This window comes from Macrobrachium rosenbergii, chromosome 7 (genome assembly GCF_040412425.1).
Source record: "Macrobrachium rosenbergii isolate ZJJX-2024 chromosome 7, ASM4041242v1, whole genome shotgun sequence".
Lineage (NCBI taxonomy): Eukaryota > Metazoa > Arthropoda > Malacostraca > Decapoda > Palaemonidae > Macrobrachium > Macrobrachium rosenbergii.
Genome location: NC_089747.1, coordinates 38,848,168 through 38,864,880, shown reverse-complemented (window position 1 = coordinate 38,864,880; position 16,713 = coordinate 38,848,168). Strand labels below are relative to the sequence as shown.

Genomic DNA, 16,713 nt, shown 5'->3' with positions numbered 1-16,713 from the left:
TTTATTCTGTGGCAGGTTGATTACTGAATCAATAAATATCTTTAAATGCATTATAACATTAACAGTCCTTGCCTTTTGCAAAAGCAGATTTTATCCGCCTAGTTTCGAGTTAAACATGTCACTGAAAATTACATCTGAACTCTTTAAAAGAGATCTTTGTATTGCACAGTTATATCACCTCAGTAATCTTGAAAAGCACATCTATACTCTTGCAAGGAGTTTATTATACTGACCAATTATATTGTCTTAGTAATCTTGAAAATTACGTCTACACTATTTCAAAGAGGCCTTTGCATTGCACAGTTATATCATCTTAGTAATCTTGAAAATCACATCTATACTCTTGCAAAGAGACCATTGTATTGAATAATTATATTATCTTAGTAACCTTGAAAATCAAATCTACTCTCTTACAGAGAGAAGGTTTGGCAGTACAGCGTTCAAAGCTAAACATGTGACCAACAAAGCAGTTAAACTAAACATGTTTGCGTCCAGCACAGCTATCAAACTAAACGTGTGAATGGACAGAAAATCTGCTAAACTAAACGCCTGGCCATCAAAGTATCCAAAACAACAATGTTTGGGCAGCAAACCTAATAAACTAAACATTATTAGTGTATGTAGCCAGCAATGTTGTTGTACTAAACGTGTGTAGGGCCAGCGAAAGTTGCCAAACTAAACATGTGTGGCCAGCAAAGCTTTTACACTAAACATGTGTGAAAAGTTCGAACAGTTCTGAGAGAAAAGACAGTTTTAACACGTGCAGCTATAATGAGCTATTAGCTTGGTAATCTTTCTTTGTTTAGCTGAAGAACATGACTAGTCCCTCAGATGTTTAGTTGTATGGCGCCCATTATAACTATACGTGTTAAAACTGTCTTTTCTCCCACACATGTTTAGTTTAGCAACTTTTGCTGGCCTTGCACACGTTTAGTACAACAACACTGCTGGCAACATAAACTAATCATGTTTAGTTTATTAGGTTTGTTGCCCAAACATTGTTGTTTTAGATACTTTGATGGCCAGGCGTTTAGTTTAGCAGATTTTCTGTCCATTCACACGTTTAGTTTGATAGCTGTGCTGGCCACAAACATGTTCAGTTTAACTGCTCTGTTGGCCACATGTTTAGCTTAACTGCTGTGCTACAAAACTTCCTAGTTAAATATTGTAGGTGACAGCCATTACAAAAAGGAATTTCTGTCAACTGGCAATGTTGAAATAGGCTGTCGATCAAACATGTTAATTTCTAATATGTTTACCTCTAAATCACACACGTTTAGTTTCGTTTTGGGCAAGACGCGAAAAACTCAGTGGAGTTCTTACTTACACCACTATTGCATTATTAGTTCAAAACTGGGAAATTTAAAATATTTCATCCTTTTTTTAGTTGTTCATATTCACAAAAGGCTGTATTAGAAAATGACTTCACATTGAGGGATACAGATATCTAATTAGCCATTACATTAAACCTGAATGCATTTCTTGGTACACCAAAAACTACACCCCTTTATCAAGGGCAGAAAGTGTTTATGTATATAACTCCACTAATGTACACAGGTAACTACAAATGAAACCATTACTCTGAGCGAGTGCCTATACATTGCACATTAATAGGTAAAGGTGACAAATTTCAAACCAATGATAGGTATGGAATAGACGTCAAATTACTGTTAAGCATTGACAAGTAGATACCTTCAGTTGGTTAGTACACAGTTGAATAAAACAGAGGATATATATAACTTTATATTACGCTGTAGGTGGGAGCATTAATCGTCTATGTTACTACCTGTGGTACAGATATATATATATATATATATATATATATATATATATATATATATATATATATATATATATATATATATATATATATGTATGTATGTATGTATATATATATATATATATATATATATATATATATATATATATATATATATATATATATATATATATATGTATATATATATATATATATATATATATATATATATATATATATATATATATATATATATATATATATATATATATATATATATATATATATACATATATATAGGTGAATAGATAAACAAGTTATTGGCAGTTTCTTGCACTGTTTATGCATACCCTCCAATAGGGGTATGCATATACCCTACATTGCATATACCGATAAAGTTGTTATATCTAGTATCATACCTTTAGGTACAGACGACACAAAGCCGTTATAGAGAATGCATCCTATAAATAAACGTGACAATAATTACCACTTTATTTTTGCTAAAACTGACGGTACTATATATACTATAACAATAATGTATTTAGTAAATGTTGTACATTAGAAAGCATATCACCCATAACATCTGCAACATTTTAAACATTTTCCAACCTGAGAACCTTGACAAGAGAGAAGGAATGATTAAGAACAGATATCGCTAAAATCTTGTATCAGTAAAGACCATTTAAAAACGAAAAATTCAATTCGTGTTAATTTGTAATTTGGGGGAAAAATGATTTTTTTCGTTAATTTTCGATTACAAGTCCAATGTGTTGAACTATCTATTTCACAAATTGGTTAAAATGCAGAGGAACATTTTGAAAAGAACGATATAGGAAACGAGGACTGTACGCAAGTAAAATTTGATATTATAATCACAGTAAATATATATGAAAAAATTAACACAGTCAGTTATAAGTGTACATTCGCTGTTGAAATCTTGTGTATGCCATCTGAGTATAAATAGTAATTACAAAATATTGTGTATATGTGGCTGTGTGTATTCTCATAAGAATACAAACGTATTAATAATAATAATAATAATAATAATAATAATAATAATAATAATAATAATATTATTATTATTATTATTATTATTATTATTATTATTATTATTATTATTATTATTATTATTATTATTATTATTATTCATATGAAACAAGCCTAAACAGCATATATCATCTAGGAGAGAGAGAGAGAGAGAGAGAGAGAGAGAGAGAGAGAGAGAGAGAGAGAGAGAGAGAGAGAGAGAGAGAGAGACATCATCCCTGACCTAGGCCACAGAGAAAACCTTTCATAAGAAAACAAAGGAGAAGAAAATTTCACATCCCATCTATCTGCACGAGAGAGAGAGAGAGAGAGAGAGAGAGAGAGAGAGAGAGAGAGAGAGAGAGAGAGAGAGAGAGAGCTAAGCAACTCATAACCCCTTGACCTAGGTCGCAAGATAGATGCCTAAAAAAAAAAAAGCTTCTTCCACTTTCCTGGGTGGGTCAATACGATTCGACGTTTGCCCTTCTGAGAAGTGATGTTTTTTTTTCTTAATTTCCTTGACTTTGGCCTCCAGTCTCGAGACTCACTGCCGCTTTTTGGGCGTTGCAGACTTCAGGGTAAACTGGTTTGTTCGGTGGCCTTTGGTATCGATCATTCTGAATGCAGAATACGTGACCTCCTTCAGTATTACATTTTCAGAATCGTGCTCTCCATTTCTTAAAAGGGAAAGTCTGGCATCAGTGACAGAGATGGTTTATGTACCCTAATTTAAGATAATAAACTTAGGTTAACTAATTTTTTATTGCATTTGACCTAAGGTGACCCAGAATACTTCACCTCCCTCTGTATTCCACGTCCAGAATCGTGCTCTCCATTTCTTAAAAAGGAAAAGTCTAGCATCAGTGACAGAATTTGTTTTGATACCTTGATGGAAGATAATAAGCTGAAAATATGGCCCAAGCTTCAGCTTAGTTTTCATGGTATTTGACCTAAGGTGACCCAGAATACTTCACTATACCTCTGTATCTCATTTCAAGAAGCGTGCTATTCACTCCTTCAAAGGAAAACTCCAGCACCAGTAACAGAGGTTGTTTAGGTACCTTGGTCGAAGATGATAAGCTGAAGATTTGACCCAAGATAAAGCTGCCGAATGTAAGGTCTTAGTTTTTATGGCATTTGACCTTGGGTGACCCGGACTCCGATGAAACTCCGTGAACAGAATGCAGTTTAAAAATGGACGCGGGCTAACATGATTCAGGAAATACGGCGGAACAATCCCACCACAAAGAATATGGTGTGATTGTCACTGGAAAGAATAACAGAAAGTAATGGAAAACACGGAAAGAAGAGACCAGTCATTGAAAACAATAAATGAATAAATAAATAGAATAAACGTAAGTTCATTATTAAAATACAAGGAGAATTGTATTAAGGTAGCGAATGCATTGTGGGACCAGATGAATATTGAATAATAAATCAGCGCGCGTATTTTTAGCGACGCGTTTCAACATCAGTTAAATTTGCCCTCAAAAAAGATTAGATTCGTGTCGGTAATCTCTTTGATGGCCTGTATGACATGAAATAAGTGTAATGGTAATAATAACAGTAAGTTTAATAACACTCATAAACAAGAGGAAATTTATTAATATTGCGCATAAACCAATCGAGAGTTTGGAGAATAAAACTGAAATATTGGTTTGCCAATATCTTCTATTTTTAGAGAGAGAGAGAGAGAGAGAGAGAGAGAGAGAGAGAGAGAGAGATCAGGAAAATATCTACTATTCATAAAGAGAGAGAGATCAGGAAAATATCTACTATTCATAAAGAGAGAGAGAGAGAGAGAAATAGAGAGATTCATAGAAGACAGACAGACAGACAGACAGACAGACAGACAGACAGAGAGAGAGAGAGAGAGAGAGAGAGAGAGAGAGAGAGAGAGATCAGAAAAATATCTGCTATTCTTAAGAGAGAGATAAAGAGAGAGAGATCAAGAAATTATCTACTATTCTTAGAGAGAGAGAGAGAGAGAGAGAGAGAGAGAGAGAGAGAGAGAGAGAGAGAGAGAGACCAGGAAAAGAAATTCTAAGTTTCCATTCCTTCCTTTGCTTTTTTGGTGAAAACCGGATTGTCTTCGAAATTTAATTTTCGTCTTCATATTTTTATCGGATACTGATAATGAGGCCGACTTGAGAACGCAAGGTGATGATATTATTATTATTATTATTATTATTATTATTATTATTATTATTATTATTATTATTATTATTATTATTATTATTATTCAGGAGATGAACCCTATTCATATGGAACAAGCTCACCAAATGGGTCACTGAAAAGAGAATACTTCTTACTAAAGAAAAATAAACTAATAAATAGATAAATAGATAAAAATATATCAAAATGCAGGAAGAGTAGAATTAGGATGGTAAATGCATTGCATTTTCCCTTGAACTTCTGAAATTATTATAAAAGCAATCTATTCAGGGACACTTTTTTGGAACTTTTGTTATGCCAATATGATCTTTTAGTGCTTAAAAAGAATTTTTGATAAAGTCAAACTTATTCAGAGGGAAAGCTTTAGATAGCAAATCGAATAACGTGAATCTCGACACATCCAAGGATTACAATAATAGAGACCGTAAAGGAATTCGATAACGAATAGTATTAAAATGGATAAAAAAAAAAAAAACATTTTACACATTGCAATAACCCAATGCCCTCTTAACTTCCCGAATTCTGCACACACTTTGGATGTGCCTGCCGCTACAAAGCCTTAGATCCAAACGAAAGAATGTCAAGTAATTCTGATGTCCGTAGGAAGATTCGAACCAGCATCCAGAGTATCAGAAGGAAGTCACTGTGTTGCGTTTGGATCTCAGACTTTGTAGTGACTAGCTTATACGAAAACTGTGAAGAATTTGAGAAGTTAAGAGGGTATTGTGACTATCAGAATTACATACGTTTCTGGCAAAAGGTGACAAATAGGTTTTATACATCTTAAATTTTGTGTGGTTTGGATATATCGATCCTTTGCTTCGAATATTTGACCATCCCATTGCAAAGGCCGACGGAAAGGTCAACTCACATCAGATCTTTTCCCTGTCTAACAAGAGATGGAATACAAATGAGAAGAATTGAAGAACTACAGACGCCTTATGAAAAAGGAGGTGTTATATATAAATATAATTCCCACAAACAAAAGAAATTTCCAGATCTCGAATCGTCAGTGGATTTGGTAACGTATTCCACTAAAAACCTTGAAATCTAAACTTGGAAGTGAAACGGGTATGATTTTCTCTTGATTGATTCGTCATTCTCTATCAAGGGACAACATTCTAATTGCTATCTCAAGTCCCGAATCTTATGATGATAAGTCTATAGGATTCCATTTCCCTGAGACAATCCGTAAATATGTTGAATGATTCATTGCATCAATAATCTTTTTTAGTTTTCTGTAAAAGAAAAAGTATTGTGCTGGCTTTGTCTGTCCGTCCGCACTTTATTCTGTCAGCACTTTTTTCCTGTCCGCCCTCAGATCTGAAAAACTACTGAGGCTAGAGGGCTGCAAATTGGTATGTTGATCATCCACCCTCCAATCATCAAACATACCAAATCGCAGCCCTGTAGCCTCGGTAGTTTTTATTTTATTTACGGTTAAAGTTAGCCATGATCGTACATCTGGCAACGATATAGGATAGGCTACCACCGGGCAGTGGTTAAGTTTCATGGGCCGCGGCTCACGCAGCATTATACCGAGACCACCGAAAGATAGATCTATTTTCGGTGTTTCTTTATCTTTACTTATATCGCTGTACTAGAGTCTGAATCTTTATCGTTATCTTGATTTATATACCTGTACTAGAGTTTGAGTCTTTATCTTTATCTTGATTTATTTCCCTATCCTAGACTTTGAGTCTTTATCTTTATCTTGATTTATATCCCTGTACTATAGTCTGAATCTTTATGGTTATCTTGATTTATATCCCTACTAGACTTTAAATCTTTATCTTTATCTTGATTTATGTTCCTGTACTAGAGTCTGAATCTTTATCTTTATCTTGATTTATATCCCTGTACTAGACTTTAAATCTTTATCTTTATCTTGATTTATTTCCCTATTCTAGACTTTGAGTCTTTATCTTTATCTTGATTTATATCCCTGTACTATAGTCTGAATCTTTATCTTTATCTTGATTTATATCCCTGTACTATAGTCTGAATCTTTATCTTTATCTTGATTTATATCCCTGTACTAGACTTTAAATCTTTATCTTTATCTTGATTTATTCCCCTATCTTAGACTTTGAGTCTTTATCTTTATCTTGATTTATATCCCTGTACTATAGTCTGAATCTTTATCTTTATCTTGATTTACATCCCTGTACTAGACTTTAAATCTTTATCTTTATCTTGATTTATGGCTCAGTACTTGAGTTTGAATCTTTATCTTTATTTTGATTTTTATCCCTGTACTAGAGTCTGAATCTTTATCTTTATCTTGATTTATATCCCTATACTAGAGTTTGAATCTTTATCCTTATCTTGATTTAAATCCCTGTGCTAGAGTTTGAATCTTTATCTTTCTCTTGATTTATGTCCCTATCCTAGAGTTTGAATCTTTATCTTTATCTTGATTTATAACCCTGTACTAGAGTCTGACTCTTCATCTTTATCTTGATTTATCTCCCTATCCTAGGGTTTGAATCTTTATCTTTATCTAGAGTTTAAGATACCTAAAAGTATCTTATTTAGCGTCTGCGTTCTCTTATCCAGGAGTAGCTGGAAATTATATCCCCTGAAAAAAACACAGAATCTGATTATCTTAATATCTAATAACTAAAAACGAATTTAAAAAAAGTAAAAAAATGCGCCGAAGTTTCTTTGGCGCAATCGAGTTTTCTGTACAGCGTATAATCAAGGCCAAAGCCGGCACAATAGTTTTCTTTTACAGAAAATTACAAAGAAATTCTAGACTGATACAACATCTAATTGTTCTGGGATTTATCAAGCGACACAGAACAAAATTCAACTTCTAATAATCCTAATTAATTACTGATATATCTTCAATGATACACAAGAATAAATCATTCATTTTGACCTTCATATTTTACGAAAAACAGAAAAATGTTGCATTTATCCGCTAAGCTCTGTGCTTTAAATAGCTATGCAGCTATATTCACCACTTAGAATTTTTCATATAGACTCTTTCAGGTTATACATTTTTCTTTCCATTGTGCAAAACAGTCTGACATCAGCAGAAATAATCTACGTTTTTTTTGCATTCTGTATTTCTTTCTCATTGATGTTTGTCATTGTATATCTTCCACTAGTTTATCATTTTTCACTCTATCATATTTTTTTGTAATTCATTGATGCAGGTATTTTATATTCTGTTATTCTTAATTGTTGTTATGTATAGCTTTGACTATTACCATTCATCTTTATTCTTCTCACTGTTCTACACTTCCACAAGCTATATTTCCACTATTCTGTATTTTCATTATATTTTCACTATTCTGTATTTTCACAATATTTTCACTATTCTGTATTTTCACAATATTTTCACTATTCTGTATTTTCACTATATTTTCACTATTCTGTATTTTCACTATATTTTCACTATTCTGTATTTTCTCTATATTTTCACTATTCTGTATTTTCTCTATATTTTCACTATTCTGTATTTTCACTATTTTTACTCTGTCACTATATTTTCACTATTCTGTATTTTCACCACTATTCTGTTTTCACTATTTTTTCTGTATTGTCTCTATATTTTCACTATTCTGTATTTTCTCCATATTTTCACTATTCTGTATTTTCACTATATTTTCACTATTCTGTATTTTCACTATATTTCCACTATTCTCTAATTTCTCTATATTTTTACTCTTCTGTATTTTCACTATTCTGCATTTTTACTATATTTTCACTATGTATTTTCTCTATATTTTCACTCTTCTGTATTTCACTATATTTCACTCTTGTTTATTTTCACTGTATTTTCGCTATTCTGTATTTTCACTGTATTTCCGCTATTCTGTATTTTCACTATATTTTTACTATTCTGTATTTTCTCTATATTTATACTCTTCTGTATTTTCACTATATTTTCACTATTCTGAATTTTTACAAAAATTTTAACTATTCTGTATTTTCAAAAAATTTTAACTATTCTGTATTTTAACTCTATGTTCACTATTCTGTATTTTAACTCTATCTTCATCATTCTGTATTTTAACTCTATCTTCACTGTTGTGTATTTTAACTCTATCTTCACTGTTCTGTATTTTAACTCTATCTTCACCATTCTGTATTTTAACTCTATCTTCACTGTTCTGTATTTTAACTCTATTTTCACTGTTGTGTATTTTAACTCTATCTTCACTGTTGTGTATTTTCACTATATTTTCACTATTCTGTGTTTTCACCATATCATCACTATTCTGTTTTTCTCATTATATTTTCACCATTCTGTATTCACTATATTTGTACCGTGTTCTCATTATATCTTCGCCACTCTGTGTTTTCACCATCTTGATTCTTTCCTGTCGTAAATTCCCAGCTCCTCTTCACCACAGTCTGAAAGCCGTCGGTTCCCTTATCTCCTGGTTGACATTCATTCCCGAAGGAATGTCTTTGCATTCCAATCATTCCATTCCCTGGAATCTTATTAAGTCCCTGAGAACAACACAAAAGGCTGGGGGTCTCTCTCTCTCTCTCTCTCTCTCTCTCTCTCTCTCTCTCTCTCTCTCTCTCTCTAATTCCCCGTTCCTCATTATCAAAACACTATTTGAAAAGTCACCTTCTCATTTGGCTCGTGTTTATTTTGGCGCGCCGGCTCATTAAAAGAGTTTTTTTTTTTGTTTGTTTTTTTCCTTTTTTTTTTTAAGGGGATCCATAACCTCTCCTCACCACGAATGAATTCTCTTTTTATTTATTTTTAGTTGTTTTTTTAGGGACCCCTAACCCGCCTTCACTTCAGAAGCAGTCTGGAAATACCTTTATCACAGAAAAATCGCTTGAAAAGTGTTTTGCACTTAACAGAACAAAAACATTGAAGTTAGGTTTATGCCATAGCTAAAATAACTCCTTACGCCCACTGTTTCTTCGCCCACATCTTTACAAGGTGGAATTCGAACCTTTTCCTCAATAGCAAGACTGTGGCACAACAATTAGTCTACTTTGCAACGACTAAAGACGTAGATTTAGGCCCATTTCTCTGCTCATATCTTGATATACCGCATGTCGAATTCAGATACACTTTAATAGATCTGGGATTAACAAAGCATAGCCATCATAACAGTTCAAATTATATTTATATTTACGTGATATTAAACGTTACACATTCCCCCTCCACTTCTCATAGTAATCTTTGATGCAAATTCCAACTACAGCCCGTGATGCGAGAAGACAAAAATTAATATATATTTATATATTCTACGACGTCGAGCAGAAGTTTTGAGATATTCTGTATGAAGAGATGACATTCAACGAAGTTTGAGGATGATCCGGAATTAAAAAATAACAGCTAGCCCACTTCTAAGATGTTATAGAATCATAAGATGTTTTAAGAGTTATAGAAGGGCAGATGACCTACTTATAGCATGTTTGGGTAGAGAAATTAAGCAAGCCCAGATCTATGGAATTTTAGAGCTCATGAACTGAATAATCAGAGAAAAGATTTAGAAGTTTTGGGCTGAAAAAATGATATCTAACCCAGCAAAGGAAGGACACTAATCTAAGAATATGATATTCACTATCTAAAGGGAAAAATTATACCTAAATATTGGGTTTTCTTTTCATGATAAAATGAAAGGATTCTAACACAAGTATTGGACATTTGGAAGCAACTAACAGATGCTAACTCAGAAATTTGATGTCCTGAAGGCAAGTAGTTATAACTTATGTAGGTCTGAGATTTTTGCAGGAAAATGAAGGAAACTAATTAATTGCAATATTTTGCAAGACAGATGAGAAATTGTTAGTTTAAATTACAATATTTTAAAAGAGAGATGAGAAACTGTTAGTTTAATTAATTACACTATTTTGCAAAATAGATGACAAATTGTTAGTTTAGATTAATTACAATATTTTGCAAGACAGGTGAGAAATTTTGTTTAAACTAATTACAATATTTTGCAAGACGGGTGATAAGTTGCTAGTTTAAATTACAATATTTTGCAAGGCAGATGAGAAATTGTTAGTTTAATTTAAAGTATTTTGCAAGACAGATTAGAAATTGTTGATTTAAATTAATTACAATATTTTGCAAGACATGTGAAAAATTGTTAGTTTAAATTAATTACAGTATTTTGCAAGACAAGTGAGAAATTGTAAGTTTAAATTAATTTAACTGCAATATTTTGCAGACAGATGAGGAATTGTTAGTTTAAATTAAATATATTTTGCAAGACAGTTGACAAATTGTTAGTTTAAATTATTAATTACAATATTTTGCAAGACAGATGAGGAATTGTTTGTTTAAACTAATTGCAATATTTTGCAAGAGAGACGAGACATTGTTAGTTGAAATGAATTACAACATTTTGCAAGACATGAGAAATTAATAATTTAGTTAATAGATATGATAGATAATCAAACATAAATAAAATGTAGAAGCTAATGCTGTCCTAAAATGGATGATTGATACAGTAACTTTTGCAGAAAAATATAAAACTCTTGGAATTGGGGAATCATGAGAAAAAAATGGTAGAAAATGAGATACTGCAATTTTCCCTTGCCTTACTACTGATTCTGCAGATACTGCAAACGGGACCCCCTAAATAAAGCACTGAAGAATCATTCTGAAACTGCAAAAATACAAAACTGAGAAAAATGGTAGATACTCCCTTGCCTTACTACTGATTCTGCAGATACTGCAAACGGGACCCCCTAAATACTCTTGGAAAGCATTGAAGAAGAATCATTCTGAAACCAGTAACTTGTGTATTAGTGTTCCGCGAGCCCTATAGCTGGCATATCCCAATTTCGAAAAGGTTGCAGATACTGCAGTTTTCCATTTCAGGGACAGAATGTCTCTCTATAATGTGGATAATAAGAGACAAACATCGTGAAAACAATCGCGCCCGCTTCATGGAACAACCTCCATCAAAAATATGGCGTATGTTTTCAAGCTTTTAAAACCGGCGGTGGTGATATTAAAATGACACCGCTTTCGTTTTCAAAACGCGAAACATTGTTCCTGTTTTTTTTTTTATTTATTTCGGAGAGGTAAATCAAATGAAAAATGTTCCGGACCAGCGTATATTGAAATAAATGGCAAATTAGTGATAGGCTGTTCTAATGAAAAACGCGTCGGCTCTTTGCATACTGAAATGAAATGGTAAAAAAATAGTTATTAGTCTAATGGTTCCAAAATTCTAAATGCCATCGGGGTATTATTATTATTATTATTATTATTATTATTATTATTATTATTATTATTATTATTATTATTATTATTATTATTATTAGAACAACGATACTGAAACAAAATGGTAAAAAAAATACTTATCAGTCTAATGTACCCAAAACTCTAAAACCAATCGAAGTATGTTTATTATTATTATTATTATTATTATTATTATTATTATTATTATTATTATTATTATTATTATTATTATTATTATTATTAGAACAACGATACTGAAACAAAATGGTAAAACAAAAGAGTTATCAGTCTAATGGTCCCAAAATTCTAAAAAACATGGGAAAAATCATTTTGCGAAACTTGAAGCCAACAATAGACATATTATGGAATTTTTAAATAACAAGAAAGATAATGTTAGCCAAAGAGACTTCAGCTGGTTTTTTTATAGTCTTGAAAAACTGCTTGTGAAAGATGTAGATGAAAAGGGAATATCTTGTAAATGACGAAAGGGTTAATGGAATTCCAGCTGATATGTAAATTTAACCGGAAAATTATAAGCGAATAAAAAAAAAAAGGTTTCGATAAAAGTAGAAACAGAATTTTTAAAGAGTTTTGCATGAGTCTTGAAATTGGGAAAGAAATCCACAGTTATGTATGGGTACAAATATATTTAAGAATAAATCTCTACAGAGAGATTTCTTCTCTCTTTTCAGTTGGGTATCGACCAGATTCCCGAGAGCTCTCTGCTTACATTTATTTTTAAGTATATTCTTACCCATACATAACTGTCGTTTTATTTCTCCAATATAAAGCATCTTAAAAAGATTAAAGAATTTATCTCTGATCTCAATGAAAACTAGTTAGGCAATCATAAATGAAATAAAAACGCATTTTTAAAAACATTAAAGATGAAACAATTGCAATTTGCTAGAATTTATCAGGTTTGAAGATGAAACAATTGCATGTTGCTTGAATGTATCAGGTTTCAAGATGAAACAATTTAAATTTGCTTGAAGCTATCAGGTTTCAAGATGAAACAATTACAATTTTTTTAATGTATCAGGTTTCAAGATGAAACAGTTGCAATTTGCTTGAATTTATCAAGTTTCAAGATGAATCATTTGTACCTGTTTACATGTATCAGGTTTCAAGATGAAACAATTGCAATTTTCTTGAATTTATCAGGTTTCAAGATGAAATAATTTCAATTTGCTTGAATTTATTAGGTTTCAAGATGAAACCATTTCAATTTGCTTGACACTATCAGGTTTCAAGATGAAACAATTGCAATTTTCTGGAATTTATCTGGTTTCAAGATGAAACAATTTAAATTTGCTTGACACTATCAGGTTTCAAGATGAAACAATTGCAATTTGCTTAAATTTATCAGGTTTCAAGATGAAGCAATTTCAATTACCTTGAATTTATCAGGTTTCAAACTGAAACAAATTAAATTTCCTTGACACTATCAGGTTTCAAGATGAAACCATTTCAATTTGCTTGAATGTATCAAGCTTCAAGATGAAACAATTTAAATTTGCTTGACACTATCAGGTTTCAAGATGAAACAATTGCAAATTGCTTGAATTTATCAGGTTTCAAGATGAAACAATTTCAGTTACCTTGACTTTATCAAGTTTCAAGATGAAACAATTTCAATTTGCTTGAATTTATGAATCTATCAGGTTCAAAAGGCAGAGGCATTAGCCTGAAACATAGAGTTATGTTTGGACTTTGAAGGATATTGCCAAACTTGGTGGCAATGAGAGACATTTCAATCACAATAATGACAATTGCTTGCAGGTTACGTCTGTCTGTATGTCTGAAGAAATGGGACTAGTCTGTCATTCAGCAACATTTTTGTCTAATTACCTATATTGAGAGTAGCAGTAACAGAAATAATGATGTGAATTATTATTATTATTATTATTATTATTATTATTATTATTATTATTATTATTATTATTATTTGAAATATTTTGAAACTTTTTGCTTATTTTTGGTATTTTGGGCTTTCTAAAATTATTATTATTATTATTATTATTATTATTATTATTATTATTATTATTATTATTATTATTATTATTATTATTATTATTATTATTATTGCCACTAAAATAATTAGCCTTATATTTCTTCCTATTTAATAATTATTTATTTAATTTTTCTCTTCTTTCTGTATTTCCTATTAGCTTCTGTAACCTCTTTCAAATGAGCACCGTATTCTTTGGAAGCTGCCATAATAATAATAATAATAATAATAATAATAATAATAATAATAATAATAATAATAATAATAATAATAATAATAATAATAATAATAATAACACTTAAACTCTTCACATCACTGGTTATATTAAGGTTGCAGTAACTGAATGTCAGCTCAGATGGGATAATTAATTAGGTCCAAAAATGGAATGCTACTGACTTTTCCATTTGTTTATTGTTTAATCTTAGATATTGATTTCATCTTTATTTAATCTAACTTTCTCCCTACTTTTCAGCATTACAATAAACAAATATAAGAGCAGATTTATTATTATTATTATTATTATTATTATTTATTATTATTATTATTATTATTATTATTATTATTATTATTATTATTATTATTATTATTCCTTTGCCACCTAAATTACAAGAAATTATTTTTTTGTAAAATAAATTTTGTGTAAGGAAGAATTTATTAAGTGCATATATATATATATATATATATATATATATACATTACATACATATATATACATATATACATACTTATACTGTATATACATATATAATCAAATTTCCTCCCATAACTAGTTACTTATCACAGGATCTCAAATTAAATAAAGTTAGCCAATCTGATTAAAGCTGACACAATGAGAAACTCTGTGATAAAGGAAGATATTGAACATGAAAATAAAAATACTGAATGAAACCTCTCATACATACATTATTTTCACTGGACTGATTTCATCCTCACAGAAAAATGATTTAAGTGCAGTGACATGAAAACTACTTGCAGATATTTTTCGCATGAAACGAGGCTAAAGTGGATGGACTGGAATGAAAAGAGAGGTTAGAAGAAACAGAAGTTAGCAGAGAATAATTTGCGACTGAAGAGGAATAAAGGAGATAGATCTAAGTTTAATTCTCTGCTGGGAAAGGTATACGAATTATGAATTCAGAGAGTTTTCTGTTTTGCAGAAATGAATAGGAAGTTACATTCAGCTTTTACATATATGCATACAACACAAAAACGCAAAGATTTATATATATATATATATATATATATATATATATATATATATATATATATATATAATGTGGACTGTTTGTCCTAGAAAGCTTGTAACTATTTCTGAATAAATATTCCATTTGATACCATCCAGTTTGAATGAGGCCCTTTTAGTAATTCTACTAATGCACAGAACAATTGTGTGATTGGTATAGTTAATATATATATATATATATATATATATATATATATATATATATATATATATATATATATATATATATATATATATATATATATATATATATATATATATAAAAAATTAAGGGCATTCTATACTTTACAGAGGCAGATTGGATCATTAGTGTCACTGACTCTGGTAATTGTTTTTTGCTCTTTTTTTTTGAGTTGGCGGTAAATATCCGCAATCGATATACTTGAAGCTTATCGTGATTGGCTACTCAAGCTGCTCGGCGCGCCCCATTGGCTACAGCGATATCGGCTGACGATATTTGGCGTCAGCTCCAAATGAAGTGAGAATATAACTCCCATTATCTTTTTAGGCCACGAAGGTAGAGCAAAAATTGGGTTTAAAAAATGTTTTTTCGCCCAGAAAGTAGACTCAAGATAAATATAAATATGAATGGCAATCTCAATTCATTTTACAAAAAAAAAAAAGGAATATTATAGAAGTGCTTTTATAATTATTATTATGAGACGATGATTTAAATGAGCTTAGACAAATACCAAAAAGGCAAATATTGCTCATTTTGTGTGTGTGTGTTTTTACGTAGCAACCATGAGTTCCTTTCACTAATTTTGTGGCAAAAGTATACTAATTTTTTAGTTTTCTGTAAAAGAAAACTATAGTGCCGGCTTTGTCTGTCCGTCCGCACTTTATTCTGTCCGCCCTCAGATCTTAGACACTACTGAGGCTAGAGGGCTGCAAATTGGTATGTTGATCATCCACCCTCCAATCAACAAACATACCAAAATGGCAGCCCTCTAGCCTCCTCAGTAGTTTTTATTTTATTTAAGGTTAAGGTTAGCCATGACCGTGCTTTTGGCAACGATATAGGATAGGCCACCACCGGGCCGTAGTTGAAGTTTCATGGGCCGCGGCTAATACAGCAGATTATTATTCATTTCGTATTCTATACATACGGAAGATTATTATACATTTCATATTCTATACATATTTAAGATTATTATACATTTCATAAGAATGTTATATAACTAAGTATAGCTGTACGTTAATCTTGATATATTATGTATATTTTCAAAACACCAATACACTGAAAAACAGATAAATTCAACTGAATGTTTAAAATGATAAAACTATAAAAATACACATGCAGGGTTACATGTATATGT

General features: G+C 31.0%; 1 protein-coding gene across 1 annotated transcript in view; it reads left to right on the top strand.

Moving 5' to 3' along the window:
- LOC136840313 (uncharacterized) overlaps positions 1 to 16,713 on the top strand; it is a 256,437-nt gene that overhangs the window by 1,584 nt on the left and 238,140 nt on the right. The gene's annotated exons all lie outside the window — the stretch shown is intronic.